Source organism: Calonectris borealis, unplaced genomic scaffold, assembly GCF_964195595.1.
Source record: "Calonectris borealis unplaced genomic scaffold, bCalBor7.hap1.2 HAP1_SCAFFOLD_202, whole genome shotgun sequence".
Taxonomy (NCBI): Eukaryota; Metazoa; Chordata; class Aves; order Procellariiformes; family Procellariidae; genus Calonectris; species Calonectris borealis.
In genome coordinates this window covers 28,362-51,395 of record NW_027441587.1, presented here as the reverse complement: position 1 = coordinate 51,395, position 23,034 = coordinate 28,362, and the positions used below count along the sequence as shown (strand labels likewise).

Below are 23,034 nucleotides of genomic sequence, written 5' to 3'. Positions count from 1 at the left end.
GGGGGTGCTGGGCAGTGGGGCTGCTGGGTGCTGGGCATGTCCAGGGGCTGTGTGTTGGCGGTGGGTGTGCTAGGTTGTGCGCATGTCTGGGAATGAGTGCTGGGCCCTGGGTGTGCTGGGTGGAGGGTATGATGGGTGCATGTAGTGGTTTAACCCCAGCCTGCAAAAAACCCCACGCAGCCGCTGGCTCTCCTCCCCCCCCCCACCCCGTGGGATGGGGGAGAGAATCGGGAGGGCACAAGTAGGAAAACTCCTGGGTTGAGATAAAAACAGTTTAATGGTTGAAATAAAACGAAGTAGAACAGTAATAATAACAATGAGAACAACAACAACAACAGACGATACAAAGCAGGCAATGCAGAATGCAACTGCTCACCGCTGCCGACCGCGTGTCATGGACTGGGGCGGGGGGGGGGGGGAGAGTCGTTTCCTCCCCCCGCCCCCTCCCATTTTTTATACTGAGCAGGATGTCACATGCTATAGAATACCCCATTGGCCAGCTAGGTCAACTACCCCGGCTGTGCTCCCCCCCCCCCCGCCACCCCCCACCCCCCCCGAGCTTCCTGTGGGAGGCCGAAAAGAGAGAACAAAAGTCTCCCGGTGCAAGCACCGTCCAGCAACAGCCAAAGCATTAAGGGGCCATCAACGCTCCTCTCACACCAAACCCAAAAGCCAGCACACCCCCCAAGCTACTGGGAAGAAAGTTAACTCTGTCCCAGCCGGAAGCAGGACAGTGCTGAGTGCTGTGTATGTCCGGGTGCTGGGCATGTCTGGGTGCGGGGTACTGCGCACTGGGGGTGCTGGGTGTGAGACGTGTGGGGGTGCTGGATGGTGGGTGTTTGGTGTGCTGAGTACAGAGCACTGGGGATGGTGGCTGCTGAGCGCTGTGGGTACTATGCGTAAGCGGGTGCAGGGTATCTCTTGCTGCTGGGTGCTGGGGCTACTGGGTGCTGGGGATATTGTGTGCTGGGCACAGGCGTGCTTGGTGCTGGGCATGTCCAGGTGCTTGGCATGACCGGGTGCTGGGCGCTGGGGATGCTGCGGTGCTGGCTGCTGGGCCCTGGGGGTGCTGGGTGCTGAGCGCTGCGGGTGCTGGGCATTCCGGGTGCTATGTGCTGATCACTGGCGATGTTGGGGGCTGGTTTGCTGGGATCTGGGCAGTGGTGTGTTGAGTGCTGGGCATGTTTGGGTGCTGGGCATTTCTGGGTGCTGCATACTGGGCGCTGGCGGTGTGGGGTGGTGGGGGTGCTGTGTGCTGGGCATGTCCGGGTGGTGGGTGTTGGGCAGTGGGAGTGTTGGGTGCTAGGTACTGGGGTGCTGGGCCCGGTATTGCTGGGTACTCTGCATAACTGAGTGCAGGGTAGGTCTTTGTGCTGGATGCCTGGTGCTGGAGGTACTGGGTGCTGGGTTGTGGGCATATGCAGTTCTTCATGCTGGGCATATGCGGTGCTGGGTGGCTGTGCTGGGGTTGCTGGGTGCTGTGCTCTGGGGATGCTGGATTCCTGGCACGTGCGTGGGCTGTGCGCTGGGCCCTGGTTGTGCCGGGTATGTGTGGGTGCTGGGTGTTGGGCAGTGTGGGTGCTGTGTGGTGGGCCCTGGACACGACCGGGTGCAGGGTGCTGAGCACCGGGGTGTTGGGTGCTTGGCACGACTGGGGTTGGTGGCTGCTGGGAGCTAGAGGTGCTGGCTGTGGGCATTTCCAGTTGCTGGTCATGACCGGGTGCTGGGTCTTGTGGGTGCTGGGTGTGCCCCGGTGCTGGGCATGTCCGGATGCTGTGTGCTCGGCACTTGTTGTTCTGGGTGGTGGGCAGTGAGGGTGCTGGGCGCTGGGGATGCTGGGCAATGCGGTGCTGGGCAGTGGGGCTGCTGGGTGCTGGGCATGTCCAGGGGCTGTGTGTTGGCGGTGGGTGTGCTAGGTTGTGCGCATGTCTGGGAATGAGTGCTGGGCCCTGGGGGTGCTGGGTGGAGGGTATGATGGGTGCATGTCGTGGTTTAACCCCAGCCTGCAAAAAAATCCCACGCAGCCGCTGGCTCTCCTCCCCCCCCACCCCGTGGGATGGGGGAGAGAATCGGGAGGGCACAAGTAGGAAAACTCCTGGGTTGAGATAAAAACAGTTTAATGGTTGAAATAAAACGAAGTAGAACAGTAATAATAACAATGAGAGCAACAACAACAACAGACGATACAAAGCAGGCAATGCAGAATGCAACTGCTCACCGCTGCCGACCGCGTGTCATGAACTGGGGCGGGGGGAGGGGGTCTCGTTTCCCCCCCCCGCCCCCTCCCATTTTTTATACTGAGCAGGATGTCACATGCTATAGAATACCCCATTGGCCAGCTAGGTCAACTACCCCGGCTGTGCTCCCCACCCTCCCCGCCACCCCCCACCCCCCCCGAGCTTCCTGTGGGACGCCAAAAAGAGAGAACAAAAGTCTTCCGGTGCAAGCACCGCCCAGCAACAGCCAAAGCATTAAGGGGCCATCAACGCTCCTCTCACACCAAACCCAAAAGCCAGCACACCCCCCAAGCTACTGGGAAAAAAGTTAACTCTGTCCCAGCCGGAAGCAGGACAGTGCTGAGTGCTGTGTATGTCCGGGTGCTGGGCATGTCTGGGTGCGGGGTACTGCGCACTGGGGGTGCTGGGTGTGAGACGTGTGGGGGTGCTGGATGGTGGGTGTTTGGTGTGCTGAGTACAGAGCACTGGGGATGGTGGCTGCTGAGCGCTGTGGGTACTATGCGTAAGCGGGTGCAGGGTATCTCTTGCTGCTGGGTGCTGGGGCTACTGGGTGCTGGGGATATTGTGTGCTGGGCACAGGCGTGCTTGGTGCTGGGCATGTCCAGGTGCTTGGCATGACCGGGTGCTGGGCGCTGGGGATGCTGCGGTGCTGGCTGCTGGGCCCTGGGGGTGCTGGGTGCTGAGCGCTGCGGGTGCTGGGCATTCCGGGTGCTATGTGCTGATCACTGGCGATGTTGGGGGCTGGTTTGCTGGGATCTGGGCAGTGGTGTGTTGAGTGCTGGGCATGTTTGGGTGCTGGGCATTTCTGGGTGCTGCATACTGGGCGCTGGCGGTGTGGAGTGGTGGGGGTGCTGTGTGCTGGGCATGTCCGGGTGGTGGGTGTTGGGCAGTGGGAGTGTTGGGTGCTAGGTACTGGGGTGCTGGGCCCGGTATTGCTAGGTACTCTGCATAACTGAGTGCAGGGTAGGTCTTTGTGCTGGATGCCTGGTGCTGGAGGTACTGGGTGCTGGGTTGTGGGCATATGCAGTTCTTCATGCTGGGCATATGCGGTGCTGGGTGGCTGTGCTGGGGTTGCTGGGTGCTGTGCTCTGGGGATGCTGGATTCCTGGCACGTGCGTGGGCTGTGCGCTGGGCCCTGGTTGTGCCGGGTATGTGTGGGTGCTGGGTGTTGGGCAGTGTGGGTGCTGTGTGGTGGGCCCTGGACACGACCGGGTGCAGGGTGCTGAGCACCGGGGTGTTGGGTGCTTGGCACGACTGGGGTTGGTGGCTGCTGGGAGCTAGAGGTGCTGGCTGTGGGCATTTCCAGTTGCTGGTCATGACCGGGTGCTGGGTCTTGTGGGTGCTGGGTGTGCCCCGGTGCTGGGCATGTCCGGATGCTGTGTGCTCGGCACTTGTTGTTCTGGGTGGTGGGCAGTGAGGGTGCTGGGCGCTGGGGATGCTGGGCAATGCGGTGCTGGGCAGTGGGGCTGCTGGGTGCTGGGCATGTCCAGGGGCTGTGTGTTGGCGGTGGGTGTGCTAGGTTGTGTGCATGTCTGGGAATGAGTGCTGGGCCCTGGGGGTGCTGGGTGGAGGGTATGATGGGTGCATGTCGTGGTTTAACCCCAGCCTGCAAAAAAATCCCACGCAGCCGCTGGCTCTCCTCCCCCCCCCACCCCGTGGGATGGGGGAGAGAATCGGGAGGGCACAAGTAGGAAAACTCCTGGGTTGAGATAAAAACAGTTTAATGGTTGAAATAAAACGAAGTAGAACAGTAATAATAACAATGAGAGCAACAACAACAACAGACGATACAAAGCAGGCAATGCAGAATGCAACTGCTCACCGCTGCCGACCGCGTGTCATGAACTGGGGCGGGGGGAGGGGGTGTCGTTTCCCCCCCCCGCCCCCTCCCATTTTTTATACTGAGCAGGATGTCACATGCTATAGAATACCCCATTGGCCAGCTAGGTCAACTACCCCGGCTGTGCTCCCCACCCTCCCCGCCACCCCCCACCCCCCCCGAGCTTCCTGTGGGACGCCAAAAAGAGAGAACAAAAGTCTTCCAGTGCAAGCACCGCCCAGCAACAGCCAAAGCATTAAGGGGCCATCAACGCTCCTCTCACACCAAACCCAAAAGCCAGCACACCCCCCAAGCTACTGGGAAAAAAGTTAACTCTGTCCCAGCCGGAAGCAGGACAGTGCTGAGTGCTGTGTATGTCCGGGTGCTGGGCATGTCTGGGTGCGGGGTACTGCGCACTGGGGGTGCTGGGTGGTGGGGGAGCTGGATGGTGGGTGTTTGGTGTGCTGAGTACAGAGCACTGGGGGTGCTGGGTGTGAGACGTGTGGGGGTGATGGATGGTGGGTGTTGGGTATGCTGGTTGCTGGGCACTGGGGATGCTGGGTGTGAGACGTGTGGGGGTGCTGGATGGTAGGTGTTTGGTGTGCTGAGTACAGAGCACTGGGGGTGGTGGATGCTGAGCGCTGCAGGTGCTGGGTGCTGGGCATGTCCGGGTGCTATGTGCTGATCACTGGAGATGTTGGGGGCTGGTTTGCTGGGATCTGGGCAGTGGTGTGTTGAGTGCTGGGCATGTTTGGGTGCTGGCCATGTCTGGGTGCTGGGTACTGGGCGCTGGCTGTGTGGGGCAGTGGGGGTGCTGTGTGCTGGGCACGTCCGGGAGGTGGGTGTTGGGCAGTGGCAGTGTTGGGTGCTAGGTACTGGGGTGCTGGGCCCTGGTATTGCTGGCTACTATACATAACTGAGTGCAGGGTATGTCTTGGTGCTGGATGCTGGGTACTGGAGGTACTGGGTGCTGGGTGTTGAGCATATGCGGTGCTAGGTGCTGGGCATATGCGGTGCTGGGTGGCTGTGCTGGGGTTGCTGGGTGCTGTGCTGTGAGGATTCCTGACATGTGCGTGTGCTGTGTGCTGGGCCCTGGTTGTGCCGGGTATGTGTGAGTGCTGGGTGTTGGGCAGTGTGGGTGCTGTGTGGCGGGGCCTGGGCATGTCTGGGTGCTGGGTGGTCGGGATGCTGGGCGGTGGGCAGCAGAAAAGCTGCCTGCTGGGCATGTCTGAGTGCTGGGCATGTGTGGGTGCTGGGTACTGGGCAGTGGGGGTGGTGGGCGGTGGTGGTGCTGTGTGCTGGGCATGTCTGGGTGCTGGGCATGTGTGGGTGCTGGGTACTGGGCAGTGGGGGTGGTGGCGGTGGTGGTGCTGTGTGCTGGGCATGTTGGGCTGCTGGGTTTTGGGCGGTGGGCGTGCTGGGTGTGTGCGTGTGTTGGTTTCTGGGCGCTGGGGGTGCTGGGTGTTGTGCACTGGGGTTGCTGGGTGCTGGGCATGTCCGGGTGGCGGGCACGGCTGGGTGCTGGGCCCTGAGGTTGCTGCGTGCTGGGCACTGGGCTTGCTGGTGCTGCTGGTGCGGGTGCTGGGGGCTAGGTGTTGTCCGAAAAGTGGATTCGTGCCCGGCGTGGAAGGAACCAATTCCACACGCTCAGGAGAGAGATTGTTTTATTCAGGCCTGGGTGCTCGGTGGACTTGCCACAAATGAAGCACACCAGGTCTAATCACACAACAAAAGGAGGGCCCACAGGCCAGAGCCTGTGGAACTAAACTAGAGCCCGAGGAACAAAACCAGAGCCCGAGGAACAAAACCAGAGCCCGAGGAAGAAAAGCAGGGCCCGAGGAAGAAAAGCAGGGCCCGAGGAAGAAAAGGAGGGCCCGAGGAACAAAACGAGAGCCCGAGGGAAAAAACCAGAGCCCGAGGAACAAAACCAGAGCCCGAGGAAGAAAACCAGAGTCCGAGGAAGAAAACCAGAGCCCGAGGAAGAAAACCAGGGACCGAGGAACAAAAGGAGGACCCGAGGAATAAAACCAGAGCCTGTGGAACTAAACTAGAGCTCGAGGAACAAAACCAGAGCCCGAGGAACAAAACCAGAGCCCGAGGAAGAAAAGCAGGGCCCGAGGAAGAAAAGCACGGCCTGAGGAACAAAACGAGAGCCCGAGGGAAAAAACCAGAGCCCGAGGAACAAAACCAGAGCCCGAGTAGAAAAACCAGAGCTGGAGGAACAGAACCAGAGCCCGAGGAACAGAACCAGAGCCCGAGGAACAAAACCAGAGCTCGAGGAAGAAAACTAGAGCCCGAGGAACAAAACCAGAGACTGAGGAATAAATGGAGGGTCCGAGGAACAAAACTAGACCCTTGGAACCAAACCAGTGCCCGAGGAGCTAAAGCAGAGCTGGAAGAACAAAACCAGAGCCCGAGGAACAAAACTAGCCCTCGAGGAAGAAAACCAGAGCTCGAGGAAGACAACGAGAGCTAGAGGAGCAAAATCACAGCTTTCTGCCGCGCTCCTTGCTGCCACCGTGCGACCAAAATTCGGTACTGCAGCTCGGGCGCCGCGGATGCGCGGTGGCGCTCTCTGCCGCGCTCCTTGCTGCCACTGTGCGACCAAAGTTCGGTACTGCAGCTCGGGATTCGGGCATGCGCGGTGGCGCGCTTTGCCGTACTCGCTGCTGCCACCATGCGACCAAAATTCGGTAGTGAAGCTCTGGAGCCGCGCATGCGCGGTGGCGCGCTTTGCCGCTCTCCTTGCTGCCACCGTGCGACCGAAATTCGGTACTGCAGCTCGGGATTTGCGCGTGCGCGGTGGCGCGCTTTGCCGTGCTCCCTGCTGCCACCGTGCGACCAAAATTCGGTACTGCGGCGCGAATGCCGCGCATGCGCAGTGGCGCGCTTTGCTGCGCTCCCTGCTGCCACCGAGCGAACAAAATTCGGTACTGCAGTTCGGGAGCCGCGCATGCGCGGTAGCGTCCCTGTGATGCACGCTAGCCTCTACCCGTAACAGCAATGCCCTGCTGCGGTGTCTGCGGGGTGTTTCCCCACGCGCTCGTTGCTGCTCCTCGGTAAGGAAATACCGCTGTCGCCAGACGTATGCAAAGTGCAGCACTGCAGCGCCACTGCCGCCCCTGGGCAAGCGCTGTCCGGCGGGTGCTCGCTGCTGCTGTCGTCTCGTAGCCGAAGCCAGATACTGCAGCGTCGGCACCGCACAGGTGAGCGGCGGGCTGCCGGGAGCCGGGCGGAGGGGCCGCGCCGGGTCGGAGCCGGCGCCGCCGGGAGCCGCGCGGAGTGGCCGCGCCGGGTCGGAGCCGGCGCCGCCGGGAGCCGCGCGGAGGGGGCCGCGCCGGGTCGGAGCCGGCGCCGCGGGGAGCCGCGCGGATGGGGCCGCGCCGTGTCGGAGCCGGCGCCGCGGGGAGCCGCGCGGAGGGGGCCGCGCCGTGTCGGAGACGGCGCCGCGGGGAGCCGCGCGGAGGGGGCCGCGCCGGGTCGGAGCCGGCGCCGCGGGGAGCCGCGCGGAGGGGGCCGCGGCGGGTCGGAGCCGGCGCCGCGGGGAGCCGCGCGGAGGGGGCCGCTCCGGGTCGGAGCCGGCGCCGCGGGGAGCCGCGCGGAGGGGGCCGCTCCGGGTCGGAGCCGGCGCCGCGGGGAGCCGCGCGGAGGGGGCCGCTCCGGGTCGGAGCCGGCGCCGCCGGGAGCCGCGCGGAGGGGGCCGCTCCGGGTCGCAGCGGGCGCCGCCGGGAGCCGCGCGGACGGGGCCGCGCCGGGTCGCAGCGGGCGCCGCCGGGAGCCGCGCGGACGGGCCGCGCCGGGTCGGAGCCGGCGCCGCCGGGAGCCGCGCGGACGGGCCGCGCCGGGTCGGAGCCGGCGCCGCGGGCAGCCGCGCGGAGGGGGCCGCGGCGGGTCGGAGCCGGCGCCGCGGGGAGCCGCGCGGAGGGGGCCGCGCCGGGTCGGAGCCGGCGCCGCGGGGAACCGCGGGGAGCCGCGCGGAGGGGGCCGCGCCGGGTCGCAGCGGGCGCCGCGGGGAGCCGCGCGGAGGGGGCCGCTCCGGGTCGGAGCCGGCGCCGCCGGGAGCCGCGCGGAGGGGGCCGCGGCGGGTCGGAGCCGGCGCCGCCGGGAGCCGCGCGGACGGGTCGCGCCGGGTCGGAGCCGGCGCCGCCGGGAGCCGCGCGGAGGGGGCCGCGGCGGGTCGGAGCCGGCGCCGCCGGGAGCCGCGCGGACGGGCCGCGCCGGGTCGGAGCCGGCGCCGCCGGGAGCCGCGCGGAGGGGGCCGCGCCGGGTCGGAGCCGGCGCCGCGGGGAGCCGCGCGGAGGGGGCCGCGGCGGGTCGGAGCCGGCGCCGCCGGGAGCCGCGCGGAGGGGGCCGCGCCGGGTCGGAGCCGGCGCCGCGGGGAGCCGCGCGGAGGGGGCCGCTCCGGGTCGCAGCGGGCGCCGCCGGGAGCCGCGCGGAGGGGGCCGAGCCGGGTCGCAGCGGGCGCCGCGGGGAGCCGCGCGGAGGGGGCCGCTCCGGGTCGGAGCCGGCGCCGCCGGGAGCCGCGCGGAGGGGGCCGCGGCGGGTCGGAGCCGGCGCCGCCGGGAGCCGCGCGGACGGGTCGCGCCGGGTCGGAGCCGGCGCCGCCGGGAGCCGCGCGGAGGGGGCCGCGCCGGGTCGGAGCCGGCGCCGCCGGGAGCCGCGCGGACGGGCCGCGCCGGGTCGGAGCCGGCGCCGCCGGGAGCCGCGCGGAGGGGGCCGCGCCGGGTCGGAGCCGGCGCCGCGGGGAGCCGCGCGGAGGGGGCCGCGGCGGGTCGGAGCCGGCGCCGCCGGGAGCCGCGCGGAGGGGGCCGCGCCGGGTCGGAGCCGGCGCCGCGGGGAGCCGCGCGGAGGGGGCCGCTCCGGGTCGCAGCGGGCGCCGCCGGGAGCCGCGCGGAGGGGGCCGCTCCGGGTCGCAGCGGGCGCCGCCGGGAGCCGCGCGGACGGGCCGCGCCGGGTCGGAGCCGGCGCCGCGGGGAGCCGCGCGGACGGGCCGCGCCGGGTCGGAGCCGGCGCCGCCGGGAGCCGCGCGGACGGGCCGCGCCGGGTCGGAGCCGGCGCCGCGGGGAGCCGCGCGGAGGGGGCCGCTCCGGGTCGGAGCCGGCGCCGCCGGGAGCCGCGCGGAGGGGGCCGCTCCGGGTCGGAGCCGGCGCCGCCGGGAGCCGCGCGGACGGGCCGCGGCGGGTCGGAGCCGGCGCCGCCGGGAGCCGCGCGGAGGGGGCCGCGGCGGGTCGGAGCCGGCGCCGCCGGGAGCCGCGCGGAGGGGGCCGCGGCGGGTCGGAGCCGGCGCCGCCGGGAGCCGCGCGGACGGGCCGCGCCGGGTCGGAGCCGGCGCCGCCGGGAGCCGCGCGGACGGGCCGCGCCGGGTCGGAGCCGGCGCCGCCGGGAGCCGCGCGGAGGGGGCCGCGCCGGGTCGGAGCCGGCGCCGCGGGGAGCCGCGCGGAGGGGGCCGCGGCGGGTCGGAGCCGGCGCCGCCGGGAGCCGCGCGGAGGGGGCCGCGCCGGGTCGGAGCCGGCGCCGCCGGGAGCCGCGCGGACGGGCCGCGCCGGGTCGGAGCCGGCGCCGCCGGGAGCCGCGCGGAGGGGGCCGCGGCGGGTCGGAGCCGGCGCCGCGGGGAGCCGCGCGGATGGGGCCGCGGCGGGTCGGAGCCGGCGCCGCCGGGAGCCGCGCGGACGGGCCGCGCCGGGTCGGAGCCGGCGCCGCCGGGAGCCGCGCGGAGGGGGCCGCGCCGTGTCGGAGCCGGCGCCGCGGGGAGCCGCGCGGAGGGGGCCGCGCCGGGTCGGAGCCGGCGCCGCGGGGAGCCGCGCGGAGGGGGCCGCTCCGGGTCGCAGCGGGCGCCGCCGGGAGCCGCGCGGAGGGGGCCGCTCCGGGTCGCAGCGGGCGCCGCCGGGAGCCGCGCGGACGGGCCGCGCCGGGTCGGAGCCGGCGCCGCGGGGAGCCGCGCGGACGGGCCGCGCCGGGTCGGAGCCGGCGCCGCCGGGAGCCGCGCGGACGGGCCGCGCCGGGTCGGAGCCGGCGCCGCGGGGAGCCGCGCGGAGGGGGCCGCTCCGGGTCGGAGCCGGCGCCGCCGGGAGCCGCGCGGAGGGGGCCGCGGCGGGTCGGAGCCGGCGCCGCCGGGAGCCGCGCGGACGGACCGCGCCGGGTCGGAGCCGGCGCCGCGGGGAGCCGCGCGGAGGGGGCCGCGGCGGGTCGGAGCCGGCGCCGCCGGGAGCCGCGCGGAGGGGGCCGCGGCGGGTCGGAGCCGGCGCCGCCGGGAGCCGCGCGGACGGGCCGCGGCGGGTCGGAGCCGGCGCCGCCGGGAGCCGCGCGGAGGGGGCCGCGGCGGGTCGGAGCCGGCGCCGCGGGGAGCCGCGCGGATGGGGCCGCGGCGGGTCGGAGCCGGCGCCGCCGGGAGCCGCGCGGACGGGCCGCGGCGGGTCGGAGCCGGCGCCGCCGGGAGCCGCGCGGAGGGGGCCGCGGCGGGTCGGAGCCGGCGCCGCGGGGAGCCGCGCGGATGGGGCCGCGGCGGGTCGGAGCCGGCGCCGCCGGGAGCCGCGCGGAGGGGGCCGCGCCGGGTCGGAGCCGGCGCCGCGGGGAGCCGCGGGGAGCCGCGCGGAGGGGGCCGCGCCGGGTCGCAGCGGGCTCCGCCGGGAGCCGCGCGGAGGGGGCCGCGCCGGGTCGCAGCGGGCTCCGCCGGGAGCCGCGCGGAGGGGGCCGCGCCGGGTCGGAGCCGGCGCCGCCGGGAGCCGCGCGGACGGGCCGCGCCGGGTCGGAGCCGGCGCCGCCGGGAGCCGCGCGGAGGGGGCCGCTCCGGGTCGCAGCGGGCGCCGCCGGGAGCCGCGCGGAGGGGGCCGCTCCGGGTCGCAGCGGGCGCCGCCGGGAGCCGCGCGGACGGGCCGCGCCGGGTCGGAGCCGGCGCCGCGGGGAGCCGCGCGGACGGGCCGCGCCGGGTCGGAGCCGGCGCCGCCGGGAGCCGCGCGGACGGGCCGCGCCGGGTCGGAGCCGGCGCCGCGGGGAGCCGCGCGGAGGGGGCCGCTCCGGGTCGGAGCCGGCGCCGCCGGGAGCCGCGCGGAGGGGGCCGCGGCGGGTCGGAGCCGGCGCCGCCGGGAGCCGCGCGGACGGGCCGCGCCGGGTCGGAGCCGGCGCCGCGGGGAGCCGCGCGGAGGGGGCCGCGGCGGGTCGGAGCCGGCGCCGCCGGGAGCCGCGCGGAGGGGGCCGCGGCGGGTCGGAGCCGGCGCCGCGGGGAGCCGCGCGGACGGGCCGCGCCGGGTCGGAGCCGGCGCCGCCGGGAGCCGCGCGGAGGGGGCCGCGGCGGGTCGGAGCCGGCGCCGCGGGGAGCCGCGCGGATGGGGCCGCGGCGGGTCGGAGCCGGCGCCGCCGGGAGCCGCGCGGACGGGCCGCGCCGGGTCGGAGCCGGCGCCGCCGGGAGCCGCGCGGAGGGGGCCGCGGCGGGTCGGAGCCGGCGCCGCGGGGAGCCGCGCGGATGGGGCCGCGGCGGGTCGGAGCCGGAGCCGCCGGGAGCCGCGCGGAGGGGGCCGCGCCGGGTCGGAGCCGGCGCCGCGGGGAGCCGCGGGGAGCCGCGCGGAGGGGGCCGCGCCGGGTCGCAGCGGGCTCCGCCGGGAGCCGCGCGGAGGGGGCCGCGCCGGGTCGCAGCGGGCTCCGCCGGGAGCCGCGCGGAGGGGGCCGAGCCGGGTCGCAGCGGGCGCCGCGGGGAGCTGCGCGGAGGGGGCCGCGGCGGGTCGGAGCCGGCGCCGCCGGGAGCCGCGCGGAGGGGGCCGCGCCGGGTCGGAGCCGGCGCCGCGGGGGGCCGCGCCTGGTCGGAGCCGGCGCCGCGGGGAGCCGCGCGGAGGGGGCCGCGGCGGGTCGGAGCCGGCGCCGCCGGGAGCCGCGCGGAGGGGGCCGCGGCGGGTCGGAGCCGGCGCCGCCGGGAGCCGCGCGGACGGGCCGCGCCGGGTCGGAGCCGGCGCCGCCGGGAGCCGCGCGGAGGGGGCCGCGGCGGGTCGGAGCCGGCGCCGCCGGGAGCCGCGCGGAGGGGGCCGCGCCGGGTCGGAGCCGGCGCCGCGGGGAGCCGCGGGGAGCCGCGCGGAGGGGGCCGCGCCGGGTTGCAGCGGGCTCCGCCGGGAGCCGCGCGGAGGGGGCCGCGCCGGGTCGCAGCGGGCTCCGCCGGGAGCCGCGCGGAGGGGGCCGCGCCGGGTCGCAGCGGGCGCCGCGGGGAGCCGCGCGGAGGGGGCCGCGGCGGGTCGGAGCCGGCGCCGCCGGGAGCCGCGCGGAGGGGGCCGCGCCGGGTCGGAGCCGGCGCCGCGGGGGGCCGCGCCGGGTCGGAGCCGGCGCCGCGGGGAGCCGCGCGGAGGGGGCCGCGCCGTGTCGGAGCCGACGCCGCGGGGAGCCGCGCGGAGGGGGCCGCGGCGGGTCGGAGCCGGCGCCGCGGGGAGCCGCGCGGAGGGGGCTGCGCCGTGTTTGCCAGTGCGTGCCGGCAGGTGCAGTTCTTGCGGACTCGGCTGCCGGGCTGCTCTTAGGCGTGTGCGACGAGGTGTAGTCCTTCCTACCGCCGCGGCCCCCGCGGCACGGCACGTGGTCTAGTTTTGTTGCCGGTTTCGTGTGTTTTCCTGCGGGCTTCCAGCTGCTCCTTGAAAAGCGGTGTTACCGGCTGTGGACAGGAGCTGCCGCGGCTGAAGCTGGAGATGCCATAGAAACGTAAAGAAGAAGAAATCGAAGGCCATCTGGCTGGCAGCTGTCTCCTGCTGCAGGCAAGAAAGAGCCTGCCTCTCCGGCTGAGGAAGGATCCTTCTTTGTAGTGCACAGCAGGCCAGGCTGCCAACACGGACCGCAGGGTTTGTATGCATCACCAACAGCGCGGTACGGCCACGAGCCATTGCATGAGTGAGCAAGGATACTTGTCTAGGAAGCCTTATCTCGTAAGAGCTGTGAGACACCCATATATTCTCTTAGGTGGAGGACAGCCAAGCGACCAGAGTTGCAGAAGAGGAAGGGAGGAGAGAAGGAGAAAGAAGCGTCTGAACTGTCAAAGTCTCCTGGCAGCACCAAGAGCGAGAGCTGCGGTGGGGGTGAGTCCCGGGCCCTCGAGGCCCTGTCTCCCCTCTTGTGCATCCTGGGCCCTCCCTGCCTCTCTCCTGGCCCCCTCTCTTTCACATGCTCTTGTGAGGTTTTTTTTCTTTTTTGTCTCTTCCCCTGTACCTCTCCTCTTCTCTCTATTTTTGTGTCCTGCTCCCTCTCCCTTTTTTTTTTTTCATTCTCTGTCTCTGTCCTGTAGGCATCACTGCGTTGCTTTTCCATCTCTTTGTCCTGATCTGCATCCGTCTTGTTTTCCCCAACAATTTCTTTGGCCTGTTCCCTTGCATTCTTTTCCTCTCCGCGCCTGTACATGCCGCGCCGTGTCCCTGCCTTCCTCTCTCTCTTTCTCTTTCCATCTCTTTCTCTATCCCTTTGTCTTGCTTACTATCACTGTTTTTTTTCATTGTGTATCTCACTGTCCCAGTCCTTCTTCCTGTTTGTCTCTTACTCTCTCTGACCCTTTGTGCTGCTCCCTGCCTCTTTTTTTTTTTTTTGTTCTCCATCTCTCTGCAGGGCTCCTAATACCTCTTTTTCTTTCTCTAACCCCCTGTGCTTCTCATGGTCTCTGTCTTTCTCTCTCTTGTTATTATTCTTGTCTGTTGCTCTGTCTTGCTTTCTGTCCTGTTGTTTCTTGCTATATCCCTTTGTCCCACTCCCTACCCATATTCATATTCCTCTCTGTCCTGTTGACCATCCCAGATTTTTTCCTCCATCCTCATCACGCTGCTGCCCTGACTTTTCTTTTTCTGCCCTGCTCCCCGTTGCTCTTTCTGTCTCTTCTCGTCTGTCTTTGCTGCTTTTTTCTCCATCTCTGTGCAGATCCCTGTCCCTTTTGTTTCTTGCTGTCCCTCTGCCCTGCTTCCTCTCACTATCTTTTCTGTCTTTCTCTCTCTGTCCCATGCCCTCTCCCATCCTTTCTTACTGTATCCTCCTGTCCAGCTAGCTCTCCATTCTTTCCTTGCTCTCTTCCTCAGTATTTTTTCTTTCTCTGTAGCTCTCTCCCACTGCCCATCATAGTTGGTTTTTTCCTCCAATGCTGTTCTACTCTCTGTCCCTTTTTTCTCTCTCTGTCATTCTGTCATGCCCCGTGTGTATTTTTTAATTCCTCCGTCTCTATCCTGCAGCCCATCACTATTTTTTCATCTTCCATCTCTTTGCCCTGCTCCCTGTCCTTGTTTCTCTTTCCCTTTGTTCTGCCTCCCCATCCTTTTTTCCTTTCTTGTTCCATCTCCCTGTCCTGCTTCCTGTCCCCCCCCCGTTTCTTTGTCCTTCTCCTTGCCTTTCCCCCCGTTTCTCTGCCCTGTTCCCTCTTTGTTTTTTTTGTTCTCTGTCACTCTATCCTGCTCCCTGTCACTGTTTTTTCTCACTCCATTTCTGTCCTGCAGCCCAGTGCAGTTTTTTTCTTCTCCTTTCCTGTCTCCTGCTGCCCATTGTAGGCTTTTTCCCCTCCATCTCTGTCCTGCTCCCTGTCTCTTATTTTTGGCTGCCTTTCACTTTGTCCTGCCTCCCTGTCCCTTTTTTCTCTCTCTGTATCACCTTGTCTTGCTCCCTGTCCCTGTCTTTCTCTGACAATCAGTGTCCTGCTCCTTGTCCTTCTTTCTCCCCTCTATCCCCCATCCTTCTTGCTGTCTTTCTTTTTTCTCTTTCTATCCTTCTGCTCCAATGCTTCTTTCTCCACCTCTGTCCTGCTCCCTGCCCCTTGTTTCCTCTCACTCTTCCTCTGTCCTGCTTCGTGTCCCCGTTTTTTCTGCCTTTATTTCTCTGTCCTGCTGCCTGTCCAGTTGCTTCTTGCTATACCTCCCCGTTCAGCCAGCTCTCCCTTTTTCCTTTCTCTCCTGCTCTGTCCTGCTCCCTGGCCCTTTTTTCTCTTCCTCTGTCTCTGTCCTCTAGCCCATTGCTGTTTTTTTTCCCCCTTCTTGCTCTCTTTGTACAGATCTGACCCTCTCTTTATTTCTCAATCCCTTTGTCCTGTTCCCTGTCCTTTTTCTCTCTTTGTTTGTATGTCCTGTGCCCTGTCACCATCTGTGTCGCTCCTTTGTTCTTCCTCTCCTCCCCCCGCCCCGTCTCTCTATCCCTCTGTCCTGCTCACCGACCCTACATTTTCTTGCTTCATCTCTCGGCAGGGCTCCTTGTCCCTGTTTTTCTTGATTTCGCTGCCTCTCTGACCTTTTCTTTCGACCTTTCTTTCTCTCTCTGCTCCTCGGTCTTCTCTCTTGTCTTATTTTTCTCTTTCTAGCCCCCTGTCCTGCTCCCCATCACTGTATTTTCTTTCTCCATTTCTCTGCCCTGCTCCCCATTCCTCTCTTTCTTTCTCCATCCTGCTGTGCTGCTCCTCATCCTTCCTTCCCTCTCTCCCTCCCTCTTTCTCTGTTGTTATCCTTGCGTCCCTTGTTGTCTCTCCACCCCTCTGTCCTGCTCCCCATCCCTAATTTTCCTTTGCCATTTCTCTGTCCTGCTTTTGGTCCCTGTTTTTCCTCTGGCTCCATCTCCCTGTCATTCTCCCTGTTGCTCTTGCTTCCTCTCTATTCCAGTGTCCTTCTCCCCATCCCTCTCTTTTTCTCTGTATCCCATTTTCTTGCTCCCTGTCCCTCGCTTGTTTCCTGTATCCCTCTCTCCTTCCTCCTGTACTCCTTTCCCCCTGCCCCCGCCTCTGGCCTGGTGCTTGTCACGGGTTTTTCTTTCTCCCACTCTCTGTCCGGGTTCTGTCACTCTCTCTCTGTCCCTCTGTCCTTCCTCCAGCCTGTATTTTCCTCTCTCTACCCCTGTGCCCCTAATGGTTCTTTCTCCATCTTTCAGTCCTGCTCCCTGCCCGTTTTTTTGGTCTCACTGTCCATCTGTCCTGCTTCCTCTCCCTGGTTATTCTGCCTTTATCCCTCTGTCCCGCTGCCTGTCTCCTTGTTTCTAGTTATATCCCCCTGTCCAGCTAGCTGTCCTTTTTTTCCTTTCTCTCTTCCCTCCTCTGGCCCTAGTTTTTCTTCCTCCATCTCTGTCCAGCAGCCCATCATTGTTTTCTTTCCTTTTCCATCTCTTTGTCTTTATCTGCATCTGGTTCCCCCCACCCTGCCCTGAGTCCCTCTGTGCTGTTCCTTGTCCTGCTTTTTGTCTCTCCATGTCCCATGCTCTATCCCCATCTTTCTCTCTCTCTCTCCCTCCTTCCTTTTCCCTCTTTCTTTTTCTCTGCATCCTTTTGTCCTGTTGCTCATCAATATTTTTTCCTTCCATTCCTCTGTCCTGCTCCCTGTCCCTTAGTTCTCTGTCAATCCCTCTGTCCTGTTGCCTACAATTATTTTTGCTGTCTGCATCCTGCTGCCCTGCTTCCTATTCATTTCTTTTGGCTCTGTCATCCTGTCCGGCTCCCCAGCAGCATCTTTTCTTCCTCCAGCTCTCTGATCTGCTCCCTGCCCCCTTCTTTTTCTCTCTGTCATTCCTTCCACTTCCCTGGACCTCTTTCTCTGCAATCTTGTGTTCTGCTCCCCGTCCCTCTCCATTTATATCCCACTGTCCTGGTCCCCGTCCCTCTCTTTGCCTCTCTATCCCTCTGTCCCTGTTCTCGTTCCTGTTTTTAGTTTCTCCATCTCTCTGTCCTGCTGCCCATCTCTGTGCAGTTCCCTTTCTGTTTTTTTTTCTTCTCTTGGTTATTCTGCTTTTCTTCCTGTCCCTATTTTTTTTTCTCTCTATCCCTTTGTCCTGCTTTTTAAATTTTCTATGTGTCACCCTATTCTTATTTTCTCATTTTTCTTCTCTTTCCTTTAATGATGCCAGTATTTCAGCTTTCTTTCTGTGTAAACTTTTACGCAGTTCACTGTCTTTATTTCTTCATTTTTTTCTTCTCTGTTCTGTACCCTGATTATTTTATTAAATTTCTTTCTATGTCTACTCTTATCAAACTCACTATCTCTATTTTTTATTTTTTTCCTCTATCATGTACTCTGCTGTTTTAGAAATTTACTTTCTATTTTTCTGTCTTTTTTACTCTATCCTTATTTTTTAATTTTTTCTTCTCTTTCCTTAGTGATGTCGATTTTTAAGCTTTCTTTCTATGTCTCCTTTTATGTGGTTCATTTTATTTTTTAATTCTTTCTTGTCTGTCCTGTATTGTATTGCTTTTTAATTTTTCTTGCTACGTTTCTCTTTATCTAGTCCTTGTTTGTACTTTTTCCTCTGTCCTGTTGTCGCTTTGTAAATATTCTTCCCATGTCTACTTTTATCAAGATGTCTATCCCTACTTTTTATTTATTGTTTGTTTGTTCTGTATCTTGTTGCTTTTACATTCTTTCTATTTTTACTTTTATCCAGTTCAGGTCACTGTCTATATTTTTAATTCATTTTGTCTGTCCTGTATATTGTCGCTTTTCAATTTTTTTTTCTTTTTAAAATTCTGCTTGCTTTTCCTATTTTTTAACTTCTTCCTTTAATTTCTTAATCCTGTTCCTTTTATGATACTATTTCTCTGTCTGCTTTTATCTGGTTCCTGTCCCTGTTTTTAGTTCTTCCTTGTCTGTTCTCACTGTCATGTTGCTTTTGAAATTTGCTTTCCATGTGTCCATTTATTTAGTTTGTTTTTCCTATCTTCTAATTTTTTCCTCTCTTAATGCCTTCAATTTTGAATTTTTGTTTCTATGTGTACTTTTATCTAGTTTTCTGTCCCTATTTTTAATTTTTTTCCTGTCTGTTCTGTACCCCATCGCTTTTGAAATTTTCTTTCTATGTCTACTTTTATCAAGTTGTCTATTGCTACTTTTTAATTCTTTCCTGTCTGTCGTATGCTCTGTTGTTTTTAAAATTTTTATTTAATGTCTACTTTTATCAAGTTAACTGTGTTAATTTTTTAATTTGTTCTTATCTGTCCTGTAGCCTGTCACTTTGTAAATTTTCTTTTTATGCCTTTTATTTTTTTCCTCTTCTCTCAGTTCATCCCAAGGCTTTAGAGGGTCTCCTCGGCACGCTTTTATCGCTGGAGCGTAATTTGTACCCCTCTCGGTTTGTCAGAACATCTCCTCGGGGCGTCCCTCTTCCTCAGAGCAGTCTTTTTGTCCTCTCCTCCATCTCGCTTGCCTCCAATGGGTCAGCGTCTCCCTCACGACATCTGTACTCTGTTCAGACCTTTGTGCCCTCGAGCCGCCTTCTGTCTCTCTGGCCACCTCAGCACCCCTCTATTGCTGTCACGATGCTTCCTGTGAGCGTCCTTGTGTTCCATGCACCAACCTTTAGTTCTGCAGCAGGCTTTGTATCTTTCTTATTCAGAGACAACTCTTCCTCAGGCTTTCATTTTGTCCCAGAGCACTCTTACCTTCCCTCCGCCATGTCGGATGCCTCCGTTTGGTCCCCAGTCCCCTGAGGACATCTGTACTCTGTTCAGATCCCCTCCCGACTACCTCACTGTGTCAGCAATCCTTTGTTTGTCTCTATGTCCATGTTCCCCTCGCCCCCCAGAGCCCTCTCGTTCCTGTCATGACACCTCCCAAGACCGTCCTCATGCCCCATGGCACCCTTTGAGCTGTGCAGCCCTCTTGGTGTCTCTCTTATTCAGACAAAACCCTTCCTCAGGCTTTCTCTGTTCCCCAGAGCGCTCTCACCTTATTCACTGCTATCTAGGATGTCTCCATTCAGTCGCTCATCCCCTGAGGACATCTGTACGTTGCTGGAACACCTTCTTGAGTTTTGCATTGTGTCCCAGAGCCACCTTCTGTCCCTCTTTCACTCTCAGCACCCTTTTCCCGTCATCATGCCTCCTGAGACTGTCCTTGTGCCCCACAGCTGTGTTTTGGCTCTGTAGCGCACTTTGCAACCTTCTTGCTCCCTGAGAACCTTTCCTGATGCCATCTGTCATCTCCAGAACACTCAGGTTGTCCTCTATGCTAGCTAGGATACCTCTGTTCAGTCCCTGATCCCTGAGGACAGCTGTAGTCTGTTCAGGTCCCCTCTGGACTTCTTCATCATGTCCTCGAGCTTTCTTTTGTCTGTCCCTCTCAGAACCCTCTGCTACCATCATGATGCCTCCCGAGGTCCAAGATGTTCCACTTTTAGCTCCGTAAGGCCCCTTTGGACTATTTTTGTCGCAATTACGCCCAAGATCTCTGTTCCCAAAAATGAGCATTCTCTTTCTTCTCTATGCCATCTAGGGTGCCTCTTGAGACCTTCCTTGCGCTTCACAGCATTTTGGTAGGGCTTTACCTCCCTTTCAATCTCTCTTATCCCTCCGAGCCTTTCATGACCCCTCCGCTCCCGGTCACTGTGGCTCCTGAAGCCTTCTTTGTGTCCCACAGCCCTGTTTTAGCTCTGTAGCCACCTTTGATCCCCTCTTATTACCTCCAAACCTTGTCCTCGAGTTTGTTTGTGCCTTGGAGCGTTCTTATCATCCTGTCTGCCATCCAGGGTGCCTCCATTTGGTCCCCGGCCTCCTGAGGACATCTGTACTCTGTTCAAATCCCCTCCAGACTTCCTCCTTGTGTTCCTGAGCCGCCTTTGGTCTCTCTGGCCCAATCAGGACCCTTCTAATGGTGTCATGATGCTTATTGATGCCTTTGAGGTTGCCCTTAGTATACTTTTAGCTTTGTAGTGGACCTTGCACCCCTCTTGTTCCCTCAGAAGACTTCTTGAGTCCATATCTGTGACCCAGCCCAGTCATTTGGTCCACTCTTCCCTCTAGCTGTGCCTCTTTTGTTCTCTGGCCCTCTGATGACGTTTACTTGGTTCAAATTCCCTCTGGATTTAATCAGCATGTCCCCAATCCTTTTTCTGTCTCTCTGGCTGCCTCGTGACATTTTTTCTCCTGGTTATGATGCCTCTTGAGACCTCCTTTGTGCTCCACATCCATCTTGTAGCACTTTGAGCCGTAGAGCACTCATTGGTTCCTCTACACTATCTAGGATTCCTGTGTTCAGTCCCCGGCCACCCTAGACCATCTGTATTCTGCTCAGATGATCACCCGAGTTCCTTCTTGTCATCCCCAAGCCTATCCGTCAGCCCCCCTCAACACCCCGCTTCTCACAGTCACGATGCCTCCTGAGACCTTGTTTTCCACAGCACCTTGTAGCACTTTATCTCCCTTTCCATCTTTCTTGTTCCGTCAGAGCCTCCCGTCTTTCTTTGCTACACAGTGCTCCTTTATCTTTCTCTCTGCCATCGAGGGTCAGCTTGTGCCTGCCTGCCAGCGTCATTCAGACTAGGTATTAGGAAGAAATGTTTTACGGTGAGGGCGGTGAGATACTGGCGCAGGTTGCCCAGAGAGGTGGTGGATGCCCCATCCCTGGACACGTTCAAGGTCAGGCTGGATGGGGCTCTGAGCAACCTGGTCCAGGTGAGTGTGTCCCTACTTACGGCTAGGGGTTGGACTAGATGAGCTTTAGAGGTCCCTTCCCACCCAAACCCTTCTGTGATTCCAGGAATTGTTTCCTTGGTCCTTCTCTTCTTTGTCCTGCTCCCATCTGCTGGATTCAGTGAGTTCTGTGTTTGCAGCGTTAGATTTATCAGAACGTTCAGGCTGGGTCAGCTCCTGCAGCCTGAGGCTCCAGCTCCTTCAGCTGCTGGCGCAGAGCTGCTCCTGCGGAATGAGGCTCTGCAGAGAGAACAACACAGTGAATCAGACTTCTTTATAACAATCCCAGTCCCCATTGCACGGGGGTCCTTGCACATCTGCACCTGTTGCAGGGGGGGTCCACGCACATTGTGGGAGCCACGTAGGAACTGGAGGTGGCCTTGAGGCGGTACACTGTGGCGGTATCAGACACCAGCTGTTTTGCTCCTGAACCCAAGGCTACTGCTGAGAAAAATAACCACCGCCATTGCATGAGGGTCCTGCACAACCACCATCATTGCACGAGGGTCCTGCACAACCACCACTGTCGCACGAGGGTCCTGCACAATCACCACCATGGCACAGAGGTCCCTGCACAGCCACCCGCGCTGCATGAAACACCGTGCATGTGTGCTTCTGGGGCGGGGACTACAACTCCCCGTGTGCCCCGCGTGGGCAGCCTGGTGGAGCCGTGTGCTGATTGGCTGCGGAGGCTATTTCAACGGGGCTCGCGGCAGGGTCTGCAGCCAGGCAGCAGCGGCGGCATCGGCATCCTCATCCTCATCCTCATCATCAATCATCGTGGTGGTGGTGGTAGTGAGTCTGAGGGGCCATGGGCATGGGGGGCCGAGGAGTGGGGCAGGCGGGGGGGGATTTGCAGGCCCCAGGGAAGGGGACTGGGGGGGCTCCAGGCTGGGGAGGGGCTGTGAGCATCTGGGGAGTTTGGCCTGGGGGGGGGCTGCAGAGCCCCGGAGGGGCCGAGAGGTGGTACTGGGGGGGGGCTGTGCACGGGGGAAAAATCAGTGAAGTCTAAAGGAACACATCAAGTTGTCTTTGGAGTTTAATAAACTTGGCTGTGGTAGGATTCAGGCTGTCTGTGTCTGGTGATGCTGGCTGTCTAATCCAAAGCGGTCTAATTTCGCTTTATTTGCGAAATAAAAATGGTTCTAACCTTACGAATAGCTGGTAATTTTAACTCAACGTGAGGCATTAAGAACTTCCCTCCCTCTCTCTGTAAGGCCAGAAGGAAGGAAGCCTTTTTCTATTTTGTGTACCGCTACAGATGGAGGTTCATCAGAGCTCAGTAGGGAGATAGTATAGCTTAACTACACTATATGTGTGTATGCAAAGATTGGAACAAATCTTTTATACTTCTGTTTTGTGTATTTCGGTACGCTTTTTCATTATCACTGATTTTCTTTGTTACACTATATAAAGCAACAGCTCAAAGAACTCATCTAAAGCCTGAGCATTAAACATGAATTAAATAGGAAAAAAAAGACTTGAAATATATTTTGAGAAAATAAGATTAGAGGTAAACCAAGAAAAGAACAAGGTTTATTGGAGAGAAACGGAATTGGTAATCCTATGCACTAGGGAAGGAAGGTGAGAAGTACAAAGGAAGAGGTAATGAGAGTGTGGAAAATGGCTTGTTTAGGTAGGGAAAGATCCAGGTTGTGGGCAGAGGTGGCAAATGAGAGATTAGAGGGTAAAATAAGCCACTTACTGGATCAAATGTTGAGGAATCTGGTTCAGTACAAAGGGGTGAAAATCTAGGCTGCTTGGGAAAGTATTAGTATTGAAAAGTGATAATTGCAGTTGAAAAGGAAGACAGTGAGGCTTGCGCAAGAGCGGGGAAGAAGGATAAAAATGAATCTGAAAAAGCAAAGTAAACCCCAGGATTTAGTGAAGTGGAAATCTGCTATGCAATGGAAGCCTCTTATTTAATCCAGGAGGGGATGATTATAACACAAATGAATAATCAATTGGTTTCAACTTTCCTCACGTGGCATGTCTCAGACTCTTTCCTAGAGGACAGCGGCAGGGAGGTCACAGTTGCGATTACATGAAATGGATTTGGAGCACTTACCACTTTCACCTGCTGCCAGGTATGCTCCAAGGGGTAAACTTTCAAAACCACAGCCAGAAGATGTGCGTACAAAAGCTTGGGGTTTGTTTGGATGAGATTAGATTTGGGATGCTTCTTTCTCTCACTGAGTTTGCATCTCTAAGTGGGACAGACCTCCTATTCTTCCTCAGAGATAGGTATTTATTTATTTTTTTTTATATATATATGTGTGTGTGTATTTGGATAGCGGTAGGGAATTTTTATGCAGCCAGTCTGATTTTTTTTTCCTTGAGTAGGAAATTCTGGTGCAAGAATAATTTTAGTTGCTAGTAATAGAAGAGTTTGGAACAATTTTGACATTTTCTCACATGCAATTCAGTGAAGCAATAATGAACAGTTAGTCCAACACTAATAAAATGTATTTAAATCACTCTCTGATTGATTGGAGGAATTATCATTGAATGAGTTATTCATGAGCTATTTTTCAGGCATAGATTAATGTGAAATGTATTCACACTTTATTTGAAGCAATATAGGAAAATTCATCTATGATTGCAATTAATAA

General features: G+C 61.2%; 1 long non-coding RNA gene across 1 annotated transcript; it reads left to right on the top strand.

Annotated features, from left to right (window-relative positions):
* Positions 1-12,596: 12,596 nt before the first annotated feature.
* On the top strand, positions 12,597-21,240 carry LOC142077305 (uncharacterized). Its single transcript, XR_012671712.1, has 3 exons — positions 12,597-12,863; positions 12,982-13,097; positions 20,755-21,240. It is a non-coding gene; the product is annotated as an uncharacterized LOC142077305 (long non-coding RNA).
* The last annotated feature ends 1,794 nt before the right edge of the window (positions 21,241-23,034 follow it).